At 42.4% G+C, this 12,822-nt stretch overlaps 2 protein-coding genes across 4 annotated transcripts in view; both read right to left on the minus strand.

Moving 5' to 3' along the window:
* The window catches only part of LOC125771157 (protein yellow-like), a 486,298-nt gene that overhangs the window by 350,886 nt on the left and 122,590 nt on the right, over window positions 1-12,822 (minus strand). The gene's annotated exons all lie outside the window — the stretch shown is intronic.
* Window positions 1-12,822, minus strand: part of LOC125771148 (putative uncharacterized protein DDB_G0291608) — a 72,194-nt gene that overhangs the window by 35,027 nt on the left and 24,345 nt on the right. The window contains exon 1 of one of the 2 annotated variants that reach the window (XM_049441527.1): window positions 1,962-2,021. The exons of the other annotated variant lie outside the window; for it this stretch is intronic. The gene's annotated coding sequence lies outside the window, so the exon portion shown is untranslated. Of the gene's footprint in view, window positions 1-1,961; window positions 2,022-12,822 lie in introns of those variants that run through there. 2 annotated transcript variants of the gene reach the window in all.

Here is a 12,822-nt window from a genome sequence, read left to right on the forward strand (position 1 = left end):
GAAGGCAAAGGGAAGGGAAGACAAGGGAAGTAAGGGGGAGAGGGGGATATAAATCAAACAAATATAACAACTAAACAACGTTTACGTTTGCTTGCCTGAATGTTTGATGTGTGTGCTCGAGTGGCCCCGCAAAACCTTACTTTCTCCTCCACCGGATCAAGCACACATACAGCGCGGCACATCGACCAAGGTGGCGCACACACAGTGATGATTCTCGTGTGTGTTTCTGGCCGACAGAGACACGGTGTGTCAACAACCTGCGTTCTCGTTCACGACGAGCGAACTCTACGTGGTGGCATGTCGAAAACTGTTACGGCAACAAAACCCTTCGGATGGTTCCGTAGGGCACGTATCGGTTGGGTACGTATGTTTTCTTTTTGATAGATCGTTTCCAGCTTAGTTTATTTTCTATTCTGGAATTTCTGGTGCAAGTTGTCGATAATAGAAGTAGTGCAATAAGCGTAGTACGATTTAATGTTGAGGAATTTATTTAAAAGATGTTTGGCGTATGCCTAAACACATAAATGCGACAGGGAAAATTTGAAATTTGTTCCACTGCATTGTTCATTGTGTTCTTACATACAGTGGTGGTCAGTTAAATAAGGTTACTGTGTTATGTGCCATTTTGTAAGATAAATATCTTTAAAGTTATTGGATTGAAAATTGATTTAAATTGACTGTTGTTTTATACAGTCTAATGTACAGTAGTGATGGGTAGATTATAAATTTTGCCGGAGTCGGATCGGTCCGACTCCGCCATCAGTTGGAATCGGAGTCGGATTGGCTCCGGCAGAAGTGAGCGTGGGAGGGGGGAGGTGGGGGATGGATTACTCCTGTTCGAGTTCGAGCTGGTCGAATTTGCTCGAGTCCGATCAACTCCGGTCGGACTCATCCGGAATCGACCGGACCTATTCGAACCTATTTGGACTCGATCGAACTCGGAGTCGACCGGACTCGCCAGAGTCAATTTTGATTTTTAGTCGGAGTCGGATCCAATTTTTCATACAGAGGTGATCAACGATTCCACTCCAGATTTCACATCACTACTGTACAAGTAGTCCCAGAGATGTACTATTACAGTGAAGGTAAAAGATCGGAAAAATGTTTTAAAAAAAATACTTGATTGAAATAGAATACATCATCAACCAAATTTTAAGTTATTTGCAAACATTTTGTGCTATAAAATCACTGAGTTGTCAAATTTTAAAATCCGCATACTGTATATTTAAAGCACCAACTGTATATTTAGATCTACATAGACTCAATATTAGATCAATCCGGCCAAAACATACAATAGTATGCAATCTTCATAAATCTCAATCTTCATGACATTGACCAAAACAAAACACAATAATAGACCTTCATATAGGGCTCATTTAAACGAACACCCTTCAATTCACCCTTTAGAATGAATCATCTATAATCTTTTAATCGATAACGATTGGTCGATTTAAGGATGATAACAGCTCAGGATAAGGATGATGGACGAGAATGTGTGTTTATGTGTGTGCGTTTGACAGTCCAGAAAGCAATGAATGAATTGCTTGATGGTGTATGTGTTAAACGGCGCCGGATCTAAACGACAAGATCGGGGTTCAAATCTCAACTGGACCGTCCTCCGTAACACGTGGTAAAAATAAGATTAGTAAGCCAGAAATAGCCGGCGCGACCTGAGAGGTCATTCAGCCAAGAAAGAAGAAGAAGAAGAAGAGTTTTAACATAATTCTCATCATACACAATAATTAAAGCCCAGCGTCCATGTACTTACTTACATGTGTAAGTACATGGACAATAAAATACAAAAAAAAGGTTGTAAACCGACACTGTTAACTATCGTCAACGCTTATCGGCGTGTTTATGTAGCGACTTCTATCAATAATACACGGTTTGTGCAATCGTGTTCCGTGGCCGGACACTGTCGGGTTTTTTGAGTCAGGTAAGCGTGAGCAACTGATATTTACCATGCGAGAGAAATCCATCACTGTGGCGAAGCAATTGACCGTTCGATGGTTCCAGTTGCTGAAGATTGGACTACCGTCCAGGCCCATCCGGAGCGTCGTTGTTGTGTGCCGTTGGTGACGAGGATGAGGAAGAAGATGCGCCCCGTTGTGAGAGGCTGTTGTAAGGGTGGTGGAGGACTATCGTAGATGCGATAAGTTGTCTGCGCACACCTTGACCACGACCTCTCGATACAGTGAACGTTCGATTCGTTCGGCCGTGGGAACTTGTTGGCGATTTTTTATAATCGCTTTATGAACAAAACTTTTCACTAGAACTGTTGTTGATCAAACTCTGTACACACTACGCTTCGTGCGGGATTTTCACTTCAACCATACCGAAAAGCTTGCTGCCTATGTACCCATTGGGCCTCCGATTGGGAGATAAATCAATTAAACAATCACACATACACAACCGGATACAGTCGCATCAAAGAATGGGGTGGTTTGGCCGTTACTTGTGCCGCGCGGTGGTAATTAATTCGTAAATGAGCTACGTTTTGTTGCCAGGGCATGTTTTATTCCATTAGCTGGATTTTATCATAATTTCATTTGTTTCATCACACATTTATGGCCCATTTCCGCACGGGTGGGGTACCGCTGAATGACCATGGCATCTTCTCGGGCCACCCGATCGTACACTGATAAATTACACATACACACACCACCGTAACCGAAAAGCATGTAATGTCGTGAGTTGTTTTTATTTTATTTTGGAGGAGAAATAACGGACATTTAAATTAAATTGCGCTGACGCACTGTGATGATGGGGGGAGGGACACCCTACTAACATTGGCTAACCACATTCGTCATCAGCTAAATGAAAATTAGAAGCGATAAAAGAGAATTTATTTATTACATTCGAGACCTGCTGTTGTCACATATTTTATAGAAATAAAATCCAAACAGCGATAAAATTAAGGCAACCATCACTAAATTTTGTTTTGCTTTTAAAACCACCACCTGTCAATCGTTTGACAGATTGCTTCGAACGTTAATCAACGGGAACCGGTAAATATCTCGCCAGGGGTAAAAATGGTAAACAAAACTCAACTTGCACTCTCACCATCCCACCCTACCCTCGTACAGAAGAAAAAACTGGAGAGGGGGAAATGGGTAGAAAAACAAATCATTCATATCTTAAGCTTTTTAGCATTCCTTCAAAAAAAACACAAGAAAAAAAAAGCAAAATACGAGCACGAGAAAGAGGAGACAAACGCGAATAAGAAATCCACGAATTAAAACTTAAGGTGAACAAACGGATGGAATCCTTCGCGGCTCATCTCACGGTGCAGATGATTTTTCATCCACACTACACACTCACTTCACACCAGGGAGGGATGGTATTGGATCTGCTCACGCTCACGCTTAGTAGTAGTTTTCACATGTTCAATTTCTTACTCACATTCGGTGGCATGTGGTGTTGTTTCAAGGGGAGGAAACAATGCACCACATACACACATACACTTACACAAACCACTTGCACACAACCGTACTTATGCGGTGCGATGATGTTGTGAAGTCGCGAGGAACCGAAGGGAGTAAACAATAACATCAATCAACCCTCCCCCACCCCCTGCTCGAGTAACAAATTCCGCGAGATTCTTCTTCGCCCTCTCTCTCACACACACATACACAGAAATATGCTCACACTTGGTTTTGTAACACTTATTGGTTGAGGGTAGTGGCCGATGACAGGCGAGAGATACGGTTTAAGCGGGGGGTTTTTGGGCCAGATTTGTTGTCAACGCGAAAAACCCACCCCGTGAACGTGAAAAACTCGGGCACGAACATGAGAACACGGTACGAGCCACCAGCTGCGTGTAGTTGCCACAAGCGAGTGCTGAGCGCGACGGTGTGCTCCATCGTTCGAACCCGAACAGAATTCGTCCCGGCGAATCGCCTTTGTCGCTTTAAGGGAAGGAATGGATGAACCCCCCCAAAAGGGGGTGTGTGTGTGGAAAGAAATATGTTGGGTACAAAACAACGCAACCAACAAGTAAAAACAAGAGAGAAAGAGAGAAACCCCTGTGGAGAGCAGAAGAGCTTTGCATGTATTGAGAGAAAGTCGATCGCGAGCGCAACATGTTAATATAGTGGCAGCCCGAGTTCTTGAGAGCCAAACGAACGAACAGATTTGCGTGAGATACGACGGTGGGCGCACGCGACCAGATTCGTTCCCTCATTAACCTCCCCTTTTTCTCGGGGTGGTTTTTGACGCGAGAGCCAACGGAGAGCGAACGAACCCTTTGCAGGGCTTTTTAAAGCGCACCCGCATTACTAACGAGAGATACGAAGGAGAATGGTTTGAGTAGGAAAAAAAAAAAATTGTTTTTTTCTATCTCAAATTCAAACATCACGAGAGTAACTAAATCAAAATATGCCGCGAATTTGGTACGCGTGCGAGACAGTAGGACGTTGACCACGTTGTGCCCCCTTTGCACAGCCGGCTGATGAGTGATACAACAGCAAAAAAAAAACACCCAGACTGTAGGGGCTGTTGTGATGAAGGAGGAATGGAAACGATGGGGAATTCCCTTCGCGCGAACATATCGCAAAACAATTTATCGTTCGCGGTAACGCGTACGCGTGCACAGGGGCCGCTCCCGCCGCTCGTGTGCGTGTTCAAGTAAACAATCAAATCTGTAAACGATGATGTTTTACATGCATTTTTGCACACCACAAAACGCTGCCCCGATTGGCCTGGTTACACACAGTGGCGCCTGGTAGACCTATTCGCTTGCACCCCCCGCCCCTCACTCACCACCCCACCCGCCCCGGGCAAAGGGGTGAAAAGGGAGAGCATTACAAAGCAAAACATGAGAACAAAACTGCAACATCACACACCAACACATCAAACAAAACGCCATGGCGAGTTGCAAAAAGGCGGAAAGTCATTTTTGTAACAACCACAGTAAATGCGGTGGAGTTCGGATGCAGGGTGGAACGGGGAGCGTTTGCGAAATTGGTAGACATTGAAAGGAAGGAAAACATTGTAAATCTCTTCCTGCTTCACCACATCTCATCAACCCCTTACCAGGGTGGGTATATTGTGTGTTTGTGTGTGTGGCCCGTAACATTGATTACAGTAATTTTGTAATGAACATGTATTTTTCAACGGTTGATTATTGGGACCTCCTTGTTGCAAGCGGCCCAACGGCAATTGTGGATGCAAGGGGCAAGGAATGCCAACAAATTGCACCGGAGTGGTAATATACATAGCAGAGACATACACGGACGATGTAACTAGCACTTTATTTTCCCGAAACTAATGGACCACTCTCTGCGTGCCACCGTGTCTCTCTCTTTCTCTCTCTGTTATGATTTGTGGTTCATTGCTGTTACACACCTTTAGTAGTAGTAGCATTTTAATGTACTCGACACCAAAAGGAAAGATTTTCATTTTTTGGTAAAAAAATATAACAAAACATAATTCTTCGTCTTCAAAAGCTTCAATTTAAAAAATTTACCACAATGTTCCATGTTCACCTATAGCGGGGTGGTAGGGAGGGGTGTGAGGGTGGTTGGAAGCAATCTACACATGAATGTGCAATTTAGACCACTTTATGGAGGAACATAAAAACAACAACGATAAAATAAAAGATACGCAAAAGCTTTTGTATGTGCCACCCCCCCGGTTCGGTGGGCGGCTTACCGTACGGTTTCGATTTAGACGATGATAAAAAATACGGGGTAATAGCATAAAACCCGATTGTATTTTTCAAACTACACTTCGATTAATGTGGCGCTTACACAAAAGGTAAAAAACCGCCTCCCCCGAAAAAGCAAAACAATACACCAAACAAAGCAAGAACAAAAATAACAAGTTATCATCAAGGAACGCGATTTTATCACATTCACCCGCCACTCTCCGGAACGATGGGCTAAGGGCGTTTGTTGGTACGTATGTACACACACAACCATCAACAGCAACAAACAGCACAACAATGGCACAACTAACAAAAGTATCGAAAAATCAATACTGTTACTGCGCCTCCATTATTACCACCCTCTCCTGAAGGAGCTAATCGGGTGGTGGGGTGGACCAGGAAACAAACGTGACACCAAACGTGTACTTTTCTTCACGAGTATTTGTTAACGGTGGCAGCAGCCCCCCCAAAAATTGGGGTCGCATTTGTCGTTCTAATAAATGGTTGTAACTTTAGCTCCTGTTTGCTTGACGACGATGGCCGTTATCTTGTTTTAAAACAAAACCAATATAAAGAGCTTTAGTGACGACGGCCGCCATCGTACAGTGTGTGTGTGTGTGTGTGTGTGTGTGTGTGTGTGTGTGTGTGAGGGGGGGGGGGAGAAGACCAGGGATTAGTAGAAGCTTAGGAGATTGTGGCGAAAGAATGACGTTGCGGTGTTATGCACCGAAATATTTTATTTTAATGGTTGTTACATTCTAGAAAACAATAAATAACTTTTTTTATAAAAATAAAATTTAACTTACCATAAAAAATATGGTTTGGTCGCCATTAAATTCTTCTTCTTCTTTCTTGGCCTGCTCGTTAGTGATGGGTAAATTATAAAATTTACCGGAGTCGGAACGGTCCGGGTGGATCGACTCCTGTTGAATCTCCCATCTCTCCCAATCAACCCATCCGGAATCGATCGGACTCATTCGAACTCATCCGGACTCGATCGAACTCAGAGTCGACCGGACTCGCCGGAGTCAATTTTGATTTTTAGTCGGAGTCGGAATCAATTTTCCATACGAGGAGGGAGTCGGAGCGGATCCACGATTCTACTCCGGATTACACATCACTACTGCTCATGGACGAGCATGTCGCGAAGAAATGGCCTGACCGTCATTTAATTATGTAAATTCTAAATGGCCTTCAAAAACTTTAATAAACAAATATGATTCGTGCTTCATGAATCTTCAGTGAAGAATCATTCGAATCATGAGTCAGCTCTCAAAAGATTCATGAATCCTAGAACGTTTTCGATTCTAAAAAAAATAGAATTTAGTCATGGTTTAGCTTTTCCAATAAAATTTTTAATATAAAAAAGTATTATACATATAATCTTCGTTTGTCCATCCTTTTTTAGCTAAAGTTTTCAGCAATTAATTTTCAAGATTAATTCAATTTCAACCCTTAATTAAATTGCGCAATAAATCGTAAATAAATTGAAGTTTATTCTTCATGCAATACGGCAACGAACGGTTTAATAAAAGCAAATGGCGCTAGGGTCAGTACGTTAAAAACAAAACCTGCCGGCATTGAAACGAAACGGATCTATTCTTAAACTGAAACACTACACCGGTCGTTGTTCACCTTAGCTTCACTCTTCTCCCGGTCAAATCGATCAACAAAACCGAGATAGAAAACTAACTGCTCCTTGAAAGATTCGTAACACAGCAAAGAGCTTACCAGTAATACGCACGCACACACACAGAAAAGGCCAACATTCTACCCAAAAGCCGGGAAAATGCGTTACCCTTGGGGGAAGCCGGGGGGTGGTTTGGTCAGAAATGGAAAACTGCATACGATGAAACCGTCATCCCTTTTCCCGTTGAGTGCCTTTTTTATGCGCTCATGTGCAAGCAATAGACATCGCGCATTACCGACAAACACACCCGAGCAATTGGAATTCACAAAGAACGGGCGGTCCATAACTATCTTGCCGCATTGTGTTCTTCGGATTGCAATTGCATGTGACGTGTGCCACACAACCATCGAAGGCAGAGGGACAGTTGCGAAGGAAAAGGCGGGTTGGAAAGGTGCACAAGAACGGTTGGCAAGTGTGGAAGCGAAGCATGGAGCCAAGACGGACTTGAGTGGTTCATAAATGGATGTGAGAGAAGGTAATATTGCATGTGTTCTAAATTGAGTGTAATAGCTGTTTCGTTAGCACTTCGCAACAATATGGTGGAAAGATACAGTGTGTAGCAAATTGTAGACAAACCGCATGAGAACAATGGAAAGAAGGAAGGAATGTTAAAAACAGGTAGAAACATTTGTACGTCAAAAAATAAGTTTAGTAAGTACAGCATATAAGGGAAAATATTCAAATATTAAAACTATTTTTCAATACAAGTTCTTAAATTACAGTGTGTTCACAAGGTGTTTGACTTATAGGAATGAAAAAATGCGTTTTTAAGATTTTTTAAATAATTGTAATTATTAATAAATTAATGGAATCAAATAATTTGGGACAGAAAAAGGATATTGAAGCTCATCCTATGAAATACGATTTTATTTAAATAGTTTCTTAACATTAGAACTACCAAGCGTTTTAAGCGTTTTAAGCGTTTTCAGTTTGTTAATTTAATTTTTAAACAATTTCGAAAAGTTGGAGTATATTTTTTTTGGAGATCTTACTATACAATATGTATGTAAAATTCATGTTTTGAATTACCTTAAGATTGTTGAACCTCAAAATATGATGTGATGAAAATGAAGCGTTCCAGTCAAAATGACTGACCCGGTAGTTCTAGAGTTAATTAATTTACAAAAGTTTAATAAGGTGGACAATTACAAAATTTTACAAAAAAAGAAGAAGAAAACTTAACATACTACAGCATCATTTTAAATCTATCTATATCTGTATATCTATATAAATAAAATTCTCGTGTCGCGGTGTTAGTGTGCAAACTCCTCCGAAACGACTGCAGAAATTTGTATGAAATTTTCGCTGAACGTTCGTTAGATATGAGACTAGGTTTACCGCTACTTTTCGTTTCTTTAGGTGTCCTCTGGCCAATATTATGTGTTCTTTTCTGTTTTTCCTACGGGAGTTTTCAAGTAGGCATAGCCATTTTTTCAACACGAATAATGTTGAACTACTGATGGTAGGAGTGATGGCACTCCGCATCATGAACATGGTGCAATAAGTCCTTCGACTTATTCGACAAACGACTCAGCAGTTGCTCGCAGTTTTAATTACTGTTCAATAGCTCATGTAAATTTTTTTCCTTTAAAGGTACATTCGGCGATACATGAACTAGCCCCGAATGCTTTTGGTGATAGTTTAGAAAAAATACTCCATACATCGGATCAAAAATTGATGCTTCTTTTCAGCGAATGCATGCGTTGGTCATCGTGGGAAGGGTTCTGAACATGGTGCAATAAGTCCTTCGTTTTGATACGTACAAGAAGCCCAAGCGACTCAGGAGTTGCTCGCAGTTTTAATTACTGTTCAATAGCTCATGTAAATTTTTTTCCCTTAAAGGTACATTCGGCGATACATGAACTAGCCCAGAATGCTTTTGGTGATAGTTTAGAAAAAATACTCCATACATCGGATCAACAATTGATGCTTCTTTTCAGCGAATGCATGCGCTGGTCATCGTGGGAAGGGTTCTGAACATGGTGCAATAAGTCCTTCGTTTTGATGCGTACAAGAAGCCTAAGCGACTCAGGAGTTGCTCGCAGTTTTAATTACTGTTCAATAGCTCATGTAAATTTTTTTCCCTCAAAGGTACATTCGGCGATACATGAACTAGCCCCGAATTTTTCATTTCGCTGGGTGTCCTCTGGCCAATATTATGGGTTCTTTTCTGTTTTTCCTACGGGGGTTATCAAGTAGGCATAGCCATTTTTTCAACACGAATAATGTTGAACACTACTGTGAGATAAAGGGAATAAGAGCGGTACAGATAAGTTTATTATAAGGAACAGTATTGGGTGATGTGAAGTGACACGCGCGAATGCCTGGCTTCGACTGACTTTCTCGCCTCCTAGCTGTCATTCTTGCTGTCATTTGACCGGGGGGTAGCCCTGTCCTACACGGCCTTTCCTGAAATCACTTCCGACCCGGAAGTGTCCACGACTTCATACAACTTCCCGCTGTTATCGTCTTCCTAGGCCCTTTCGCTTCCTCATCTAGCTTCTTCACTTCGTATCGATCGTTCTCTAAAACACTCGATATTTCGTACGGTCCGTAAAATCGCGGTTTAAACTTTTGACCAACCCCATACTGCGTTTTCGGGATTGCCACCAGATCTCCGATAAGATACTGCTTCACTGGTCTTCTACGCAGATTGTAGTACTTTCGGTTTTCTTCTTGCAATCTTTCGATATTTTGCTTCGCCGTTATACGTAGCTCATTTCGTCCGTTCGTAAAGTCATCTTGGATCTCGCGTGATAACAGATCATGAAGTACAGCATCTTCTTTCGTACGCATTTTCACACCCGTCATCAATTCGAAAGGAGTCGTGTTGATACTTCTCTGCCAGCTGTTATTCAAACACTTTTGCACCCGAGATACGTGTTTAAACCATTCTTCCGGTTTTTCCATGGATAGCTTTGTCAGCATCGGGATGATGATACGATGGACACGCTCGACTTGTCCGTTTCCACGTGGAATTCCAGTAGCTATCGTATGATGCTCCTACGCCTTCGTTTTCACAAAATCGCGTGAAGTGTCCTGACGTGAAGGCTGATCCACGGTCGCTGATAATTCGTCTGGGATTACCAAATGTACTGCTGATCACCTGTAGCTTCTTAACGACCTCTTCTGCAGTTGTCGATTTCGTTGTAAACAACCACACAAACTTTGTAAATGCGTCGATCACTGTAAGAATATAGCCATATGACTTCTTCGTTGATGGCATCGGTCCTAGATGGTCGACGTGTAACGTATCCAACGGTACATCACCTTTTGGAATGGGTTGCAGTTCACCTTCAGGCTTGCCTCTCTTCTTTTCGCCGATAATACACGGCACACAGGTGTCAATGTAATACTTGATCTTCTCATCTACAGCTTCAATGTAATAATCCGCGTTAATTCGTTCTTTGGTTTTTCGGACTCCAAAATGTCCTTGCTCGTGAGCAGATCTTATAATCTCAAATTCCATAGACTTAGGCACATAAAGTCGTCGTTTATCCCCGTCGCCTTCGTAAATAATACCATTATTGATAGTGAATCTGTCAATAGGATCTTTTCGCTCGAACGCCGCTATGATAAACTTCGCTCGGTCATCCTCTTTCTGTGCTGCTCGGATCTTCGCAACAATAGGAGTTGAAACGATCATAATATCAGCCCTAGACAGTGCGTCGACGTGCGGCATCTTTTCCCCTGGACGATGTTCCATATCATAGTCGAATTCGGATAAAGCTAAAACGTACTTCGCAATACGTGCGTTTAACTTCTTCTTCTTAACCGAATCTTTAAAAGCCATGCAATCGGTAACGATCTTAAACCTGCGTCCTAATAGGTAGCATCGGAACTTTCGTACGGATTCTACTACTGCCAGTGCTTCTAGCTCGAACGAATGGTAGTTCTTTTCAGCACTACTCGTAAGACGACTAAAATAGTAGCAGGGATGAAGTCTGTCATCATCATTTGCACGCTGCATTAGAATCCCAGCAATCGCCGCCTTACTGGCATCTGTATGCACCTCAACGTCTCCGTCAGCTCGGAATATTCGCAGTACTGGGTAAGCTGAAAGAATACTCTTAAGAAGTTGGAAAGAACTCACCGCTTCGTCGTTCATTTGAATGAATCGATCCTTCTTCAATAACTCCGATAAAGGACGAGCGATACCAGCGAACGATGGCACGAACTTCCTAAAATAGCTTGCTAACCCGTAGAATCGTTGCAATTGCTTCACGGTCGTCGGTTGAGGAAACTGCTTCAATTTTTCAATCTTCGCCGGTGCCGGTTCTATCTTACCGTCGTAAATCGTGTACCCGAGGTATTCTACACGTCGTTGCAGAAATACGCACTTCTTCCAGTTGAACATTAGTCCCGCCTTTGCAGCCACTTCTAGTACACGTTTCATCGCCGTCAGTCCGTCTTCTTCAGTTTTCGATGGAATAATTATGTCGTCAACAAAAGCTAAAACTGTTCCATCTCGGATGAATGTTCTAAGCACGTCGTTGATGAACCTGCCAAATCCGCTTCCACTGATACACAACCCGAATGGTGCGCGTAAGAATTCGTACAGACCAGTATCCGCTACAAAAGCCGTATACTTTCTACTACTTTCATTCACTGGTACATGAAAATAAGAATTCTTTAAATCGAGAGTGGTGTAAACTCGAGCTTCGGCCAGCTGATCGACTTGTTCTTCGACAATCGGCATCGGATATTTATCCCGAACAATCTTCTTATTAAGCTCGCGGTAGTCAACACAAACGCGGTACGAGCCATCCTTCTTCGGAACCACAACTATAGGGCTTGCGTACTCACTCTGAGATGGTTGTATGACCCCTTCATTAAGCCATTCATCAATCTGCTTTCGAACCACTGCCTTTTCAAGCTGAGCTAATCGTCGGGGGTTCTCACAAACAACGTTGGAATCGTTGAGGGTAATCGTCAGCTGATTTTTGTTCGATACGTTTTTCTGCGGCTCATATTCTTCTATCAGGCGAATCACTTCATCTCGATGCCTGTAAGGAACCACTATTTCTTCTTGATCAACATATTCTGTTATACGCCGTATCCACTTTGTTTCCGTAGCCGTATCGTCTTCATCCTGGATTATCTTTTTTATACTCACACCTTGAGGAGTAATAGCATAATCAACCGTAGTGAGAAATTCCATCCCGATCAACAATTGTGAATCGATAGCATCGTGTGGCACAATGTAAAAGAGAATATCGAAAATCTCTCCATCGATCGTTGCAGATAGCGTTGTTTTACCACACACTGAGTTTACGGCGCCACCGTAACCTCGTAGCTTCATGTTCGACTCGTGCGCCTGAATATGGTGACAATTGAGCTGATTCCATAAATCCATCCTCATCAATGAAATGTCGCTACCCGTATCTACAACTGCTGAGATTTTCCGTCCGAATAATTGTACCTGTACACTAAGCTTTTCACTGACAGCTACTTTCAGTACGTTGACTTGTGCCTTATTCTCTTT

This window comes from Anopheles funestus, chromosome 3RL, assembly GCF_943734845.2.
Source record: "Anopheles funestus chromosome 3RL, idAnoFuneDA-416_04, whole genome shotgun sequence".
Lineage (NCBI taxonomy): Eukaryota > Metazoa > Arthropoda > Insecta > Diptera > Culicidae > Anopheles > Anopheles funestus.